This window comes from Ambystoma mexicanum, chromosome 6q, assembly GCF_040938575.1.
Source record: "Ambystoma mexicanum isolate Mex_15411 chromosome 6q, UKY_AmexF1_1, whole genome shotgun sequence".
Taxonomy (NCBI): domain Eukaryota; kingdom Metazoa; phylum Chordata; class Amphibia; order Caudata; family Ambystomatidae; genus Ambystoma; species Ambystoma mexicanum.
Genome location: NC_090937.1, coordinates 524262649 through 524280946, shown reverse-complemented (window position 1 = coordinate 524280946; position 18298 = coordinate 524262649).

The following is an 18298-nucleotide window of genomic DNA, read 5'->3' as shown; positions in this document are numbered from 1 at the left end:
TTGTATTCACTTCGTACTAATTGTACACATGCCGATTCATGCAATTTTCTTAAACTACACAATGTCATGTTGAGGCTTTACTAATGTTTTTCTTGCAAAGTATTGTGGGTATGCAAATATCCCAGTTAGTGTTTTACTACTACAATCCCTAACTTTTTAACAAGCCCCGCCAACAAGAATTGAAGGCTAGCACAGGAACCTGGGGCAGGTACAGGTGGAAGGGCACAGGGGAACACTGCTGCATGGTGAAGACCAAATCAGTAACTTTCAAATACCAAATCAGATGTTTTGGCAGTACAGTGAAGGAAATATGTTGTTTGTTTCTGAAAGGATAGGGCACTCTAGCAACAGTCTAAGAAACTGCATCTTCTGTTTCTTTTGATTCTCAGCTGCTGAGGGCATTTCGAGATAATCATGTGTTTGCGTTTATCGCACGTAGCATCCACAAGCATCTTGTTTAAATGATATCCATGCATTTCAGCTGAGGGGTCCCTAGTTAAAGAGGAAGGCACTCAATGAGCATTGCTGTTATTGACTTGGAAGGCCAATATTTGATTTTCTTCAACAGGGCTATCTGAAATTTGTGACAACCACATCAGTGATAAGCAATATATTTGTTTTTCGTACTTATTTCAAAGGTATTAAACATGCATTGTCAGCTGCTACCCCATCATTAAGCAGTACTATTCAACCTCTTTCACTGCTACCAACCAACGATCTATGGCAGTAACAAGTTATATGCTGCTTATGTCACAAATGGGTTTTGGTGGAAAATGTAATTTACTGCCAGAGAAAACTGCAGACAGCAATAAGTATTTCATGGTGGAGTTGCAGACAAAGTGTATAACAAGTCCACACACATAAACCCTTAACCTCAGATTAAACTCAATCCCTTCACAAGACAAACATTATACATGGATCACTGCACCAAACCAATATTTTTGTAGAGGAAGACACCGTTGCTTGAATCTTGAATCTCTGCTTCTCCCTGCTTCTTGAATCTAATCTCCATATAGAAATGTATAAGAAGGGGGCTAACAACAGTTTTGGATACAGCAAGCTCTAAATCACAAGGCACAAGCACTCTCAGACTTTTCACTGAAAATAAACCTATAAATATTAACTGAAACTTACTATCTTAAAATGTATCCCTTCAAAAAAAATGATCATATAGCACAGAATATAATATTAATTACAGATCTAATTTGTAATCTTCTGCAATAAAAATAAAATAAAACAATGACTTAATATAGCTGAAACATACACCACTGCAAACAAACCTTTCAAATATTTACTGACACTGCCACATCAGCCACGGACTCAGCATGTGCACACTGTGAGTTCTGCAATGAGAATGGCAACAGTCTACAAAGTGGTGCCTAAACTTCTTTCCAAAATCAATGGCACAAAAAGAGGACAGTAGAAAGCAAAGTACCAAAATGCCGAACACTCTTTCACTGCACCCGATCACAGGCAAGTAATAAAATGCAACACTAACACCAAACAATTGCAACACCGAAACATAAACAAACTATTTTTAATCATCTTTTTATAACCGTGGCTATTCCAGCCAAGGCGATAAACACCCTCTTATAGCCAAGGATACACCTACAATAAAAAGAAACTAAAATACACACATTGCCAGTTCAAATGACTCAAGGGTAGAGGTACGGGCATGGAATCATGTACAATTGCGTGGTCTAACATCCACAGAATATTATGATTATTGCCCAGAAATGTATAGCTCAATACCTGCGGCTATTCTACATAGCCGCATCTACAGTTGCACTCAATCAACTGAAGTGATACGTTAATGAGGCTATGTATGCCTTGGCACAACACTGTATACCCCTGGGTATACAAACACCCAATTGAACTGTTTGCTCCTGTTTGTCATAACCATGGCTATTGGGAAAAACGACAAAACAAATAACATAATTTTCCGCTCTCCCAAGTGCTCACAAAGTGTCCACCACATCTCTGCCAGCTCCCCCAATCCCATAATTCCCTCTTCATCTCCCCTACCCCCTCCCTTTGCCCCTATGGCACTCAATGTTTATGTGACACAGTTTTAATCGAAATGCCAGCTAGCCACAGGTATACCTGAGGCTATAGCCAGCACATCGCTCTATACCGTTGTGTATGAAAAAAACAATAAAATTGTTTGTTTCTGTTTCTTATAGCTGTGGCTATGGGGGAAAAAGATTGTAAAAAAATGCTTTCCTGCTCTCCAAATCTTTCAATAAGTGCCTCCCAACATCTATGCCAGCTCCCCCCACACCCTGATGCCCTCCTCACCTCCCCTGACGTCTCCCATTCCCTCTATAACATTTGTAGTTTCTGTGACGCACTTTCAGTTGAGATGTCAGGTAGCCGTGGTTGTCTTTTTCGATAGCCGAGGCTACAGAAAAGCTTTGTGTTGCAAAGTTAGTCCCTAGACCCTCACCAACTCCCAAATTTCGCTTGGTGTCCTCTTGCCTCCCCCACCTCCAGCCTGTTGTTATTTGCATGTTTTTAACATGAAAATGGCTTTTTCTGCATTTTATTTGCCAATACCATTGGCTATAGCCACGGCTATCTTTTGCATCAAGAAATAAAAGATGGGAGCTATTTCATTTATAAAAACCTGGTTTCTCTGTTATTTACTCGAGATATAGCTATCTATTTTGGAGTAGGGGGCACCCCTTTCTTCATCAAATATTTTGAATACTATTAGACAGAATAACCCCAAACCACAAAAAGGCCTTAAGTCAACGCTTTGTGCCCAACTTGTTTTGCACCTGGTCCAAATCCATCCAAATATACCTATTTTGTTTATTGGGAAAATGAAAGGGGACTAGGCTGCAATTCTTTTTTTTTCCTTCATAACTTTTTTATTTTTTAACAAATCTTTACCAGTATTTGCAGTCTGTGGTGGCCCCGGGCCTACGTAGTTGTCTTCACAATTTTAACCAAATCCATTGTACGAGTCAAAGGTTATTATCAATTCATTTTTTGGGGTTTTGTATGGGAGTTTGACTCACCTTAATTATAGCATGGCAACCAAATGTACCTTATATGAAGCCTATAGTGGGTCAAAAAGTAAAGGCCTGAAGAGAATGCGGGGTATTAGTCAGGCATGTGGGGGTCGGCACGGCAGGAGGCTTATTTGAATCCCAAATTTTATCTAGAAAATGAATACATATTTTAAGGTGTACTTGTCTTTATTTCTATATCCCATGTCCCTGGTCCGCCTCCTGCAGCCCTATTGCTCCATCCCCACCAAACAGCATAGCACTTGTACCCTCCAAACCTCCCACCAAAATGCATAGCCCTGGTCCTCCTATTGCCCCCACCAAACACCATAGTACTGGTCTTGCAGTATTCCCCCATAAACAACATGGCCCTCGCCCCCCACCCCTATCAAATGACATGTCCCATTCCCCCCAGCCCCACCAAAAGTTATGCCCTGTGACCCCCCACTCTACAATCAAAAGCTATGCCTCCTGAGCCCTATCCCCACCCAAATTCTGCACCCATGGCCCCACCCCCTAAGCAAATGCTATGCGCCATGACCCCCAAACCAAAATCTATGCCCGATGACCCCACACCCCAACCAAAAGCTATGCCACATGACACCGACTCCAACCAAAAGCTATGCCACTTTACCTCCATCCCCCAACAAAATGCTATGCCTGTCGACCCTCATCCCCCAAACAAACGCTATGTCCCATGACCCCCACCAACAACCAAATGCTATACCTCATGACCCCCACCTCCCAACCAGCGCTATGCGCCCTGACCCCCACCCCCAACCAAAAGCTATGCTCTTTGACCCCTACCCCAACAAAAAGCTATGTCCCGTGACGCCCAACCTGCAACCTAACACTATGCCTCATGACCCCCACCCCCAACCAAACAGTATGCCCCATGACCCCCACCCCCAAACAAAACACCATCCTCCCCAAACAAAACACTGTCCCCATGAACCTCCAAACAAATGGTGATCCCCATGACCCCCTACGCCCCAACAAAAGGCAATCCTCCATTAGGAAAGACTTTAACCCTGTTGGCCCCGCAGACTGTATGTTGCGCACCAATGATCTACACAAATGTTTGCCTTCATTCAAAACAATTAAGTTTAGTCAGACATAAAATTGACTTTCTTTGTTTATGTTCACATTTTCTTCAAATCATACAAGTGTCACGCAAATGACAAATAATTATTACTCGCAGGTGACTTTATCAGACATTACATTTTCGATGTGTATATATTTCTTGACTGTATGTTTGCAGAACCAGATGACGTTATTTATGTTCACATTAGTTACTTCCATTCAAGATGCTAAAAATATAACTACCATCATGCTCTTTTCCCTTAACACAGTTCTATAATGATGCATATATTGTCAAATTGTTTTGGGAGATGTAGTTTTAAAGTAATGTCTCTAGGGAAAAAAATTAAGAAATTAGTCCTAAAATCCAAACGTAAACACATAAATCTTTCAACTAGACCTAAGAATATATGTGGCAAAGTGCAGAAGATATGTATTTGTCTCAGATACCAGCTTCACCACATAACCAAAATGTGCCAACAAAGGCAGATCATTTTATCTCACTAGGCCCTATCTGCTGAAATGAGAAGTCCCCAGAAGTGACTCCGAAGTGACTCTTTCTCTATTTTCCTACTTCTACTCTCTGACCCTTATAACTCATCCAGAACAGAACCGCAAGACTTATGCTTGGCTCCCCCTTTGGCTGCAAGGATCAAGTTCAAAGGCATCTGCATAATCCACAAGGCTTTCTGGGGCTAGAGCCCCCACTACCTACAAAACTCGCTTCCCAAAAACTCTCCCTCTAGAGTCCTCCGCTCGTACTCTTCCAACACTCTGTGGGCGTGCCACTTTCACAGACAGACATTTGGGGGTAGATAATTATATTCTGCAGGTTCTTCCCACTGGAAAACCCTCCCTGACTCTCTCTGTCCTGAGCCTGAGCAGCTTAAGTTCCGGAAATTCCTCAAGACCTTCCTTTTCTCCTTCTTCTTCTCCCTCCCCCTCCACTGCAAAGCTCCTTTTTTTTCTCTCCACCCTCCTTCTCCTCCCTAACTCTGTTCAGTTTGGCTGACTGGTTGCCTGGTTCACCTCCAGAGCCTACAGGTCCCAGGCTCCCTTGCCAATCATTTGCACTTGCCTCCGGGCCGCTTCACTTTGTTCTACATTACTGCCCTTTCAGCGTACGCTCCTTGAGCAGGGCAACCTCTCTGCACTTAACCCAGGGCCCTGCTGGACCGTACTCTTTTTTCCTCTTACCCTCCCCCCATCTCTGCACCCCCATTTGTACGTATGCAGGGCCTAAATGTACTAGGACCAGTTAGTTTGTCTGTTCTGTCCACCCCCCACAGTTCTCTGTCTCATCCCCCACCTCCGCCCCCCCACCCCGAGCTTGGTCTCAACTGTACCACTTGCACTTGCACTAGGACAAATGTGGTCAGGACTTGTATGATAGTTTTCTGTTTCGATCATTCGAAATATTCAAGGCCCCAGAATGATTACTGTATTACCTTGTTCTCATCCCGCCTTGAAGTACTTTTAAGCACTTCACCTGTGTGTAAGCGCTATATAAATAAACAATAAATAAATAAAACAATATTATTATTATTATTATGACTATTATTACAGTGATTTTATCTATTGTATATAACAAAGTTATATGTCTCTGTTTTCTCCTAGCATCTAGGTGTAATGAATGGAACGTGGAGTGTGAAAGGCTGATGGCACTCCATGTGACACAATTTTCTACAATGTTGTTTCCGCTCACAGTATGAGATATGCAAAGTAGGGGCCCAGGCACATATGTTGCCACAGAGAGTCGCGTATATACTAGACCTGTTCTTCCGGTAATCACATCATGAAAGGACACGCCTTTTCCTTTCTTTCCCCAAGGTATAGCTCTTGTCCCAGCGTGAGGCTAGATCTAGCGGGGCGACCAGTACCTGCTTAAAAATCCTGGTGAACTCTGCATTCATGCATTGGAGTAACACATGTTCTTTCTAAAAGGATTTCACCTCTAGCGGCAATCACTGACTCCTTAGTGTGATTTTTTTTTTTCCACTGGTACACGGTGGATTAAAAATACATGAAACATGAAATGACAGAAATGACCTGCATCAGTTTAGCTAATGCGCAACGCATTTCTGACACGCTGTTCCTCAAATGTAAGTATTCTGAATAAAATCGAGGCTATTTTAAAGATGGTTGATGACCAGACTGCTGGCAACGTGCCACTAGCAATTAAAATACAATTAGCTTTTCCCGCAGAATCATTTATTTTACTAAACTGTCATGAACATCCACATTAGACAGTCACCTGGGGCAGCTTTGGCGTCTTAAGTAAGGCCTGCTTAAGCTGTAATGCAGCGTGATGAACCATTCCCGTAGGCTGAACAAAAACTGTCATTTCAACTTCACGCGCACCCTTTCCCTGAGTTGGCAATACTGCCGTTGCTGCTGCTGCGCGTGGCACTGAATCCACGCAGGCGCTTCCACAACTGCCGTTCTATCAAACTAATCACAATTATGGCCTGTTAGAAATAATCAAATTATTATATGGTGACTATGCAGGTTGCGAAAGGTCGGACGGAGCCAGTTCTCGTGCCAGCTTTGCTAGATTAACCTAAAATCAGTGGGGATTTAAATACGATTGTCCAGTGAATCAGCGAAATCCGACAGTGAGTTCCTTTAAAGCTCCTCTTCAAATGAGTTGAAATGGGGGATAATCAGGCACATAAAAGTCAGCTTCACTGCTAAGAATTCACTGACTTTGAATATGATGATAGTTTATCATTAGCTGCATTGCATAATCCTAAATATGATATATTTGTTTGTATTCTTTAATGTGTAATTTGGCTATTAAACAATCCTTAAACTCAATAAATATCAGAACAATAAAAACGTCCTTGATATATTTTTATTTTTGTTATTCTTTTGGTTTAAAAAAAAAAACGTTACAATACGGTCCAAAAACACATTAAAAAAAACAAAACAATTCAATTTCTTTCAAAATGAATAAAAACAGAGCAATAACTCTCAAACTGTTACATCAACACATTTAAACAAAGTTAACGAAAAAAAGAATAACTGCACAGCCAGTTAATAATCTTAAACGTTTCATTAACCTGTCCCACTTTCCATAAGGCCCCTCATCTGAAGAAATGTCAATGAAAATTCCCCTTTGATAAATCCAAGGTTTTAAAGAAGTCTGCACTTTCAAGTCTATTAATACAGACGCATCATTGCCCTACTTGTTGAACCGGAAATTATTTCCATTTGCTTGCTGCAGAATTTGCTCATATGTGTCTTTTTTACCTTTTTCAGAGCCAAACAGTCTAGAACCATATGTCTACATGTTTCAACCACACCATCGATTCCACTAAACTTTTCTTCATTCTCACCAGCTTTCCCCACCTCAGGAGAACTTCCTTGGATTCTACTATATTCAATTTTACCCTAAGTAATTCATTCCGAATATACATATTTGGGAATTGAAGCATAATATGCAATATATAGTTCCCCTGGACTTATGTTCCATTGATAGATGCTTCAAGGAAACATAAGCATGGAACCGGTCTACAGTGTCACACCCCTCTTTATCCAAGAACATATTTTTTTCACTTTCCACAGATTATTTAGCAGCAGGTCTATATCCAACCCCAGCTCTCCCAGCATATTCAAACATTCCTTTTCCAAGACACACAGAAAATCTTCCTTCTTACCCGATGATCTCATTATTACAAGATGTTTCTTTTTAGATGTTCATAGAGCATGTCTTCCATGGGATCAACACATTTTTGCCAACAAAGAAAATTGTTTCCAGCAAACTCGAGCCTTGAGGATGTCAGGCCAAGTTCAAACCGAATTGCTAGCATCGATATTGCATTAGGCAATTTGAAGCACTGCCTCCAAACCAATTGATTTATCATTAAAACACAATGGGCCTCATTACGACCCGGCGCTAAACCATGGTGCTATTAGCACCATGGTCCATGCCGGGTTCCGCCATGGTGAATGGCGGAATTACCGCCCCATTCCAAGGTTGGCGGGGCGGTAATTCCCCATTCACCATGGGCCCTTCCCCATTCCCATTTTTGCCCCATAGGGCTCAATGGGAACGGGGAAGTCGCTAAGTACGGTGCCGCAAATTGCGGCACCGTACTTAGCACCAAGGTCCCTTTGCGGCACCCTACTTTAACGCCTGCTAAAAGAAGGCGTTAAGGTCGGGTCCCGCAAAGGGACCTCGTAATCAGGTGTTAAGGGTTTAACGGCGCCGACACCTTTTACGGCGCTGTTAAACCCTTAACGCCAGGGTCGTAATGAGGCCCAATGTCCCTCATTAGGACTCCAGCGCTAAACCATGGTGCTATTAGCACCATGGTCCATGCTCGAGTTCGCCATGGAGAAAGGGGGAATTAACACTCCATTCCACGGTTGGCGGGGCGGTAATTCCCCCTTTCTCCATGGCCCTTCCCCATTCTCATTTTTGCCTCATAGAGCTCAATGGGAATGGGGAAGGCGGCAATTACGGTACTGCAAATTGCGGTAACATAATTGCCATCAAGGTCCATTTGCGGGTCCCTACTTTAACGGCTGGTCCAGACCAGCCGTTAAGGCGGGAGCCGCAAAGGGACCTCGTAATAAGGCGTTAAGGGGTTAACGGCGCCACAGCCTTTTACAGCGCCGTTAACCCCTTAACGCCAGGGTTGTAATGACCCCGATATAATTAAAAGAAAGAAAATCAAATATTTCACATATGTAAGTAAGTCTTTAATATGCAGCAGAATCATAAAAAGGAAAGAAACACTCTTACTCATTCCACTAATTTCAGAAATGCTTTCTGGACATAAAATGCTGATGCAGTGACAACAATTGAGTCATCTCTAAACAAAATATTCCAAAGGAGGTCGTAGTCAATCGATCTAAAATGTGTGCAAGTGTTAGATTACCCATTTTTATTGCGGCACTCCATTTTCTGACAGAATGTCAGAATGTGATTGCATGTTTGTACTGAGTTACAACATAGTCAACACCAGCGTGGTTCACTGGGTATACCGCACCATGCTCCCAAATGATCCCTAGTTTAGAGTAAATTAAAGCAAAGCGTTAAAATGAAACATTTTACCGTTTTCACGCATGGTATGGTTAAATAGGAAAAAGGTATGTCGGCCACAAATCCCAGGGTGGCATAGACTGCATATCTATTGGTATTAGCACATTTTTGAATATTCCCAATTCTATCACTCGTTTTGGCTTTTTTTTCAGTGTTGTCTCTATAGATCGGTTTGACAATGCTTCTTCTAGTTTGATTTCTAATTTTCCCAATATATAATTTTGTATTTGTATTTTGTATTTGTTTAATATTGCAGCTGACCATTTTCTCCAAATACGCAGGGCACACATATCTGCATGATATGATATGCTCAGATTCTTTTTGATATTAATGCCCAAATAACAATAATGCTCCACTATCTCAAGAATGTTATAATTTAATTTACAGACAAATGTGGTTTTCCTTGAGAAAATACCATTCAAATGCATGACCGTGGTCTTTTTCCTGCTGCTGGTCTTATGGTTATCATTTGCATATAGTTCTCGTGCAGTGATCGATCTTGTAGTCCTATTGGGTTTAAGTAAAATAAGACTCTATCATCTGCGTATGCAAGCCAATTTATAGGAATATCATTTATTTTGGGTGAGAAATTCCATATTGCATTTAAGGCAAGTGTGAGGGCAGCCACGTATAGGTTAATACAATGGGGGCTAGGGCACAACCTTGTTTCAAGCCACGATTTGTATTAGAAGGGCTAGTCATTTCACCCATTTCATCGATGCGTATTGAGACTGAAGTATTAGTATACAGCCCCTTAATATAGTATCGTAAACAGGGATTGATTCCCCATCTCTCAGGTTTAGTCCAAAGTAACGGGCAAGATACACTATCAAAAGCAATGTAGTCTTTAAAACAGCAACAGAGGTTTCTTTTCCATTTGCCCATTTTAGAATTTGCCATGAGATACTGGATCAATAGAAAATTATTCACGGTTCCATCATTTTTGCAGAAACCCGTTTGGTCTTATTTCATTTATCCATTTCGTTAATTTTCTTAACACTATTGAGGCGAATATTTTCTGACTGGAATCCTGCAATTATACAAGGCGATAATTGATATTTAAAGCTGCCAATGTTGTCTTAGCATCTGGAAATGTGAAAACCAGAGGGATACTTGTTTTCTCTTTTATACTTCAAGCTGACTGTAACACCCTAATTTAAAACGTGAAAGACCCAATAGGAAATATCCATACCTATGAATGGCCATTGTTTTCAGTTCACACAGATTTCTCAAACAGTTTTGTCAGGTAGCTTGGAATTTAAAGAGTCGACGGCTCATACCGTTTCAAAAGGAAGAAAGTCAGTGCATCCATAATTTGGCAAACCCCCATTAAGGTATGAGGGGGTGGTTTCATTTAGATCTCCGTTGTTTAGTTGAGTTTTAGTTAGAGTAATAAGTAACATCACATGATGCAAGTTGAGGACCGCTGATAGACCAACTTACCTCCCTGCTAAAAGGCCTATGTGCTGAAAAGTGTTTGCTCCGTGGACCGAGAAGGGACTTCCAAAACAGGTCCTTTTCCTAAGTTTCCAACCAGCACATGGCAATGTGTAGCATTCAAGAAAACTAAAGGGGCCATAATCGTTATGGGCATTCTCTGCTTTTGTGGCCAACTGCACACCCAAGTATTGAAAATAAATGTAATTAAGGCAATTATGTGTTCGCATGCACTGCACCCCTAACGTAAATGTGCCTTAATTGGGCATGCCAGAAGTGTGGACAGTGAATGCCAGAGCACTTCTTTTATTGACAAAAACATTAATTCATCATTTCTCTCCTCTAGCACTAGAAAGACCTTCACTCAGAAACAAAACGGTTTTGTTTCTGTCCTGTACAGGTGAACATGTAAAGAAGACATGGCTATTTTAAGACAATGGGCCTCAATACGAGGTTGCCGGTCCGGATACAATGGTACTGGTAAGCTTGCCATTACCATTGTATCTGGACCGCAAACACTGAGTTGTGCTCGCGGGTGCCTTTAATTTCGCCTGGCCTGGCGGACTGGAAGGCACCCGCGAGCACAGCAAGCCTGTAGCACTGGCACGGTAATGAACTGTGCCGGTGCTACAGGCATCCCCATTCCCATTGAGCCCTATGGGGCTCAAGTGTGAATGGGAATCTACCGGCACTGGGTGCGGTGGGGCCGGAATACCCCGGTAATTGCCCATTCGCGGGTGCTGGATTTTCTTGCCGGTTTGGAGGTAGCCTTGCCGTTACTCAAAAAACCCAGTCTCGACCCACTCTCCACATAAATCTACTACTCAATCTCTAACACCAGCTTCATTACTAAACTAATTCACTGTGCGTCATATAAGCAGCTTAGCCTCTTCACAGAAGGCAATACGCTGCTTGACCCAGCCCAATCAGGGTTCTGACCTCTCTGTGGTATGGAATCCTCGCTGGTCTCTATCTGGGATGACCTAAAAAACAGCTTATTCAGAAGGGTGTGCTGCACTCATCCTCCGGGATCTATCTGCAGCCTTTGATACCGTCGACCAGACAATACTCAGGAACAGGCTCCTCACCCTAGGCATCAAAGATTCTGTCATTAATTGAATCAACTCTTTTATTCACAAATCCTTCTCCTCCCTCCTTTCTACTCTGCCCCTCCCACCGTCCGTAAAGTGGTACCAAAAAGAGCCTCACTTTCACCCCTTCCCTTCAACCTCTAAGCCCACTGTCAGCTCTCATCTTCTCACACAACCTTACCTGCTACAACTACTCAGACGACACTCAGATCATTTTCAAAATCCCCAATACTCAAGCCTCCCCACTTCCCGACCTTGTCTCTTGCCTCTCGGATATCAACCTATGGATGATGATGAACTACACAGGATGACCTATGGATGACGATGAACCTTAACCCACGCTAATCAGAAATCCTAATATGACGGAAAACTGCTCTGATCACCCTACCTTTACCATGGTCAATTGCCCTAGGAGCCCCATCAGACATCACCACCTCCATTAAAAAACTTGGATGCACCATGGATGCAGACCTATCTCTCTCCAAACACATGAACTCCATATCCAGAACCTGCCACTTCCACTTATGCATTCTAAAACAAATCTTTCCCTACCTCTCCTATCCTTCAATAGTCTTTGCCATACTGGCCATCATCATCTCCTGCCTAGACTGTGCCAACTCCCTCTATCTCGGCATCCTGCACACCAGGCAGACTGCTCCTTGACCTTTCACCCAGGGAGCACATCACCCTCACACTCAGAATATTGCACTGGCTTCGTGTTAGCCTAAGAGCAACCTTCAAAGCCATGTGCATCACACACCAAACCCTCCATAATACAGGATCTGAGTTCCTTCAGAACAAAATCATCCACTACCAGCACCCCAGAATCCTCTGATCGGGCTAACCTGTCCTCCTTGCAATTCCCCCTTACCACTCCACCAGAGTTAGTGGCTCTGCATTATCTATCCTAGCTTTCACCATCTGGAACACTCTTTCTCTGCACTTCCGCCGAACCAAAAAGTACCTTTCTGTTTAAAATGTCCTCAAAACCTGGCTATTTTCAGCATTATCCTGAAACACCTCCATAAAAAAACGTCCAATTCATGGCCCATATGTGTTAGTCAGCCACATCTCACATTTAGCCAAATTGTGCAAGGTCACTTTACTTTGCTTCTAGCCCATATGTGTCTGTCAGCTATACCTCGCATTTAGCTAAATTGTGTATGGTTGCTTTACCTTGCTTTTGGCCGATATGATTTAATCAGCCATATCTTACATTTAGCCAAATTATCTAAGGACACTTTACCTTGCTTTTAGCCCATATGTGTGTGTCAGCCATACTTCGCATTTAGCCAAATTCATGTCAGGTAGCCATCTACTGCACTTAGCCTAATTCTGTAAGATGCCCATTTTCTTTATTTAGCAATTGTAGGACAAGCCACGCATCACACTTAGATGGATTTGTGAAGATTAGCCATGTGTAACATTTAGATAGAATTGTGAAGATTGACCATGAGTCACAGTTAGATAGATTATAAAATTAACCATGCATATCACTAGATATGAAAGTGAAGATTAATCATGAATCACATTATATAGAATTCTGTAGATGTGTCACCTAGAAGAACTTGGTGAGTAGCCAATGTACTAACCACTCAACTCTTGCTCCCCTCCAACACACCACCAAAATACTATACACACCCAATGGGCTAGTCAAATTATACACAAACACACACCCAACCTAAGTACATCTCACATACAATAAACACTCACTGACACTGGACCTTACCCATATGGATACAACAAGCCAGTGCGCACAACCACAACTTTAAATACCAGCCACCCTACACATAAAGCACACAGATCTACCAACATAACAAGCATTCACATAGAAAACAATCCAGGTATTGGGCCTTACCCGTACGGATACAACAAGCCAGTGCGCATAACCACAACCTGAAATAGAACCCAATCTACATATATAATACACCGACACACCACATAACAAGCATTGACATAGAATAAAATCCAGGCATTGGGCCTTACCCGTATGGAAACAACAAGCCAGTGCACACAATGACAACCCAAAATTGAAGCCAATCGACACATAAAACACACCAACATAACATGCATTCACATAGAAAACAATCCAGGCACTGGGCTTTAACCGTACAGAAACAACAAACCAGTGTGTGCCATCTACCATCTGCAAGCCAACAAACACAGATGCCTGTTTCTCCTGGTTCTGGACCTATCCTTTCATTCTTCCCTCACTAATCAACCCTGTTTTTTTTTCTTGCAGTGACACGTTAGTGCCTGGAGACTGCTGCTGGGTGGTATCAGTGCACTGTATCAATCAACATAACATAACATAACATAACATAACTAAAAATAACATATAACATAATGGTGACATTGACCTACAACATCTACACAAGTGCAGAATAGGAAGCTTGTAGCTTTGCTGCAAAGTGCTGCACCAGATGTAATTCCAAGCTTTCATGATTCTCACAATAAACACTTGAATCCTTCACTTGCCCCAAAGGTGGGCTTTATGTCTTTACATTCCTTACAGCAGTTTCACCTCCCTTATTTAGCAGGTCTATCATTATCAAAGCTCTTCAACTCTAGCATCCACCATGATGATGTAACACTGTTGAATTAACCCTTTTTAACTCCATCGCTGACCAGCTGTCAAGTGAGACCTATTTCCTCGTCAAAAATAATGAATCAAGAACAGATCATTGTGGTATTGACCTCTGAGCATGCATCCTGCTTTGGCCTCTAGCATTTTTTACAATGCCTACAGCTTTTCCTTCCTCATGGCGTTGTATCACATGAGATAATGCTTTGTGAATTCAAGGCTGTTCATCCTTCTACAGACATTTTGTATGACCTTCTATTGTGAAGGGGGTTTGTCCTCCAAAAACGGTTTATAGTTCAATATATTTGCACCCTGTCACATACGAATATGGAACCAAGAAGGGTGCCAAAACCACATATGTAAATTGGGGATCTATGTATTAATTTAATCTGGAACATCCTTCCACAAAAGAAGAAATAATAACAGGAATCAAGATGTCTTCTTGGAGTAATTGTCTCTCCTGCTTGTTGAAGGCAGCCTTCCCTCCATGCCTCTTCCCCCAGTGTTCAAGTCTGTAAAGTCCATTGAGGGGTGCTTCACATCTCTTCTTTTGAGTTATCTACATGCAGGCCTTCTGGTGTCACCATTCCCTCACCTAACTATGGCACCAGGCCTTCTGGATGCATGGATCATCGATCTTTGACAGCCCCGAGTAATAGAGGGGGGGTCTCTGGGTCTGTTCAAGTGACCCAAAAATACCTTATTGACTTTTTTGAGCTGCTTATCAACTCCATAACCCTGTCTTTTTCCTCTTTCAATCCTCTGGTCCGACCCAGGGCTGACATGGACCATTTAAACCTGCTCTTCTGTTGTCAAGGTGCCATTCATCTCCTCTCTCTTCTACACTTCTTGATCATTTTCACTATCTCCCATATCCTCTGTACCACTCTCCTGGCCTTCTGTGACTATTTATGTTGCACTGCTAATCTCTGATGTTAGCACCTCTTTCTTGGCCTAGGCTCCTTGATCCCCTACCTCTTGAAACAATATTTCTACTCACATCATCTTCTCGGGTCTTCTCGGGTCTTATTTCTATCTCTGTTGTCCCAACCTCCTTTCCAACCTCTTGATTCCTGTTAACTCCTCCTGCCAACTCTCCATTTGACCCATTTGGCCTCCTTTAATAACATCACCTGGCTCTCCACATTCGCCTCCTGATAAAATGCGTGCCTTTTCCATTTCCTCACTCGTTCACAACTTTAAATCTTCCAACCAATAATCATAATATTCCACCTCCTTCAACCATTCAGCACCTGTTTGTGATGTAACTAAATCTTCCAGTGTCCCACCACCTCCTCTTGATGTTACCACTTTCTTCCATTTTCCACCACCTTCTCCTAGCTTAGAATCTTCTTCACCCATTCCTATTGCTGTTGCTACATCCCCTAGCACTTTAGCTCCACTTCCTGATATAATTAACTCTTCACCAAGTCCTTTGTACATACCCACCTCTTTTGATTTTCTATCTCAAACACTTGTCCATATTGTTGAAGCCCTCTATTCAAGTCTCCTTCTCTCACTCCTAGATTCTCAGCCTATTTCAAATGAGAATGTCCTGCCCTTGCAACGGCCAGAGAGGATAGCTCAGGTGCAACATGTTTGTCTTGGAAACAAGCAACACACGTTTGAATCTGGTTCTCACACTGAACCCTTGAATGATGGTCCTGGTTTATATAGGGTAGTGACCCCTCCCCTTTGCAGATCTTTCCATCAATATCTGCAGATATGCAATGGTGAAGGGTCTGAGCTGCGATTGAGCCATGTGGTTTTGGTCATACGTGATGACAGTGGAGTGACCTAAGACTATACAATGGCCAACTGCCCTCTTGGATTTTAAAACTGACTAGGTCACTAAGCTGATCCTTTCTCACACACCAACAGCTTGCAGTCCCTCCATGTATCCCAGTGGCTGAATTTGAAGTCAGGGAACGTTTGATAAGCAAGCATGCCTGTTTGTTGTGGATAACATTCATCCCATGCAAGAACATTTTTAAACGGTGTCTTTGGTGGGAAAACAGGGTCTGGGGAGCAATTACTGTTTGGCTTGTACATCCTGTGGTCAGTGTGGGTGAATTACAATTTAATGAATCACATTCTGTGATTATAACTGTATATCCATTCAACCTCTGTGGTCTTTGATGGCAAGTTTATTAGTTTTCCCCCAATACCTGTACCAAGTGAGGTACATTATGGCAACCCTTGTTGGAGACCTCAGGAGGATACAACTTTTTTCCCTTAAAGGAGAATGTATACATTTCTATGGTGTGTGTTTAGGTCTGGTTTGGGAACAGAAACAACTATCTCTTTAAACTCCCACTGTAAGTCAACAGTCAGAGAGTAGGGATTTCAGAGCTAACATTTCCCAGGGGTGTGGTGTACTGGTGAGCTTCTGGGACCCCAAGACTCGTCAAGGCTGAGGCATTGTGACTAGCTTCTGTAAAGCTTATAGTGACCCAGTGATCCGCTATATTCTCATCGACTGGCTCAGTGATGTAGCACCTCTTTCTCTGTGTGGGCTACTGGTTTCCACCACTCCTGGAGGTATTTTCCAAATTCCAATATATTCTCTGGTCTTATCACTTTCTATGTTGGTGCAACCTCATATTGCAGCCTCATTCTTCCTGTTATCTGCTACTGCCCACTCCAGATTGTACCCAGTAACAACTCATTCACAACCACCAGTTCCAGCTCTCCACGTTCACCTCCAATTGACTTTGACACTGTGTAACTCGTTCTCTCTTGCCTTCTAATGTTATCTCCGTTTTCCTTTTACTTTTCACCCTTCCTCCTGACTTTGTCACCACCTTCAATTCTTAAACTCCAATTTAAGATGTTACCACCTCTTTAATTTTTTCACCATGACTGGCTGATGTTACCACTATCCTCCACTATTCACCACCTCCTTCAGTTATAAACACATTTTTACATTAGCTTGGGCTGAGAAGATGTAACAGGCCCCTGTGAAATAAACATGTGTCGTCTCATGTTGAGAGGTACAGGGACACTCCCCATTCAGCACCTGGGCCATCATCCATTGATCTGGGGAGGAACCTAGCCCCATGAGTCACTCTCCCTGTAACCCGCAAAGCCAGGCAGGGGACTTTGTCACAAGCACCTTGAGACATTTGTGACTCATTGGAGCCACTACATCAGTGTCAGTCACAGTTTCAAGGTGAGTAGCCGCAGGATACATTGTTGATGTAGTACTTAAGTCATGTTGGCTTCTGTGATGTAGTAGCGTTATGTTTTTGTTTCTACTTCTATACCACCCAAAGGATGACATTGTACATTGGTGAGATAAGCACCTAAATTTAATTTCTAGTCCAGCACAACGTCACAAGGACATTATTTGATAATCTTACTTCAGGGTTATTTGCAGTGTGCATTGAAACGATACATTATATAAGAGCATATAGAGGCAGGAAAAAGAGGGAAACCTATATACCTTGCCTTTGTTATATATGTGGAAAAATATGTTGTCCACACAATTTTGTGTTTGAAGTGCTAGACTTGTAGCATGTTTGCTTTTATTTTCTTAGGTTGTCAACACCTCTAGTGGGTACAAAAAAAGGGGAGTTCTGGTTGGCCCATGTGGTCAGCCGACACGTGTTTCGACCCATAGGTCCTTCTCAAGGCTAATTAGTTCGGTCCGGTGCCCCCTATTGGGTTCTTGTTATGATTGGTGCTGTGTTTACAGTGGCTCTGTTGGGCCCTGCGATGCGAGGAGTTCCTTCTTGTCGGCGTTCGGCAGCTTGGACCCCCCCTTTTTTTGTACCCACTAGAGGTGTTGACAACCTAAGAATATAAAACCAAACATGCTACAAGTCTAGCACTTCAAACACAAAATTGTGTGGATAATATATTTTTCCATATATAGAACAAAGACAAGGTATCAAGGTTTTCCCTCTTTGCTCCTACCAATCAAACAAGGTGTGGGCTGCACCTCAATCCTAACCTGTGATCTTGCCACAACACAAACAACCAATGAAACCTATTACCAGAGCTCAGCAAGGTCGGTTCCAACCTAGATCCTGTGCCGTTT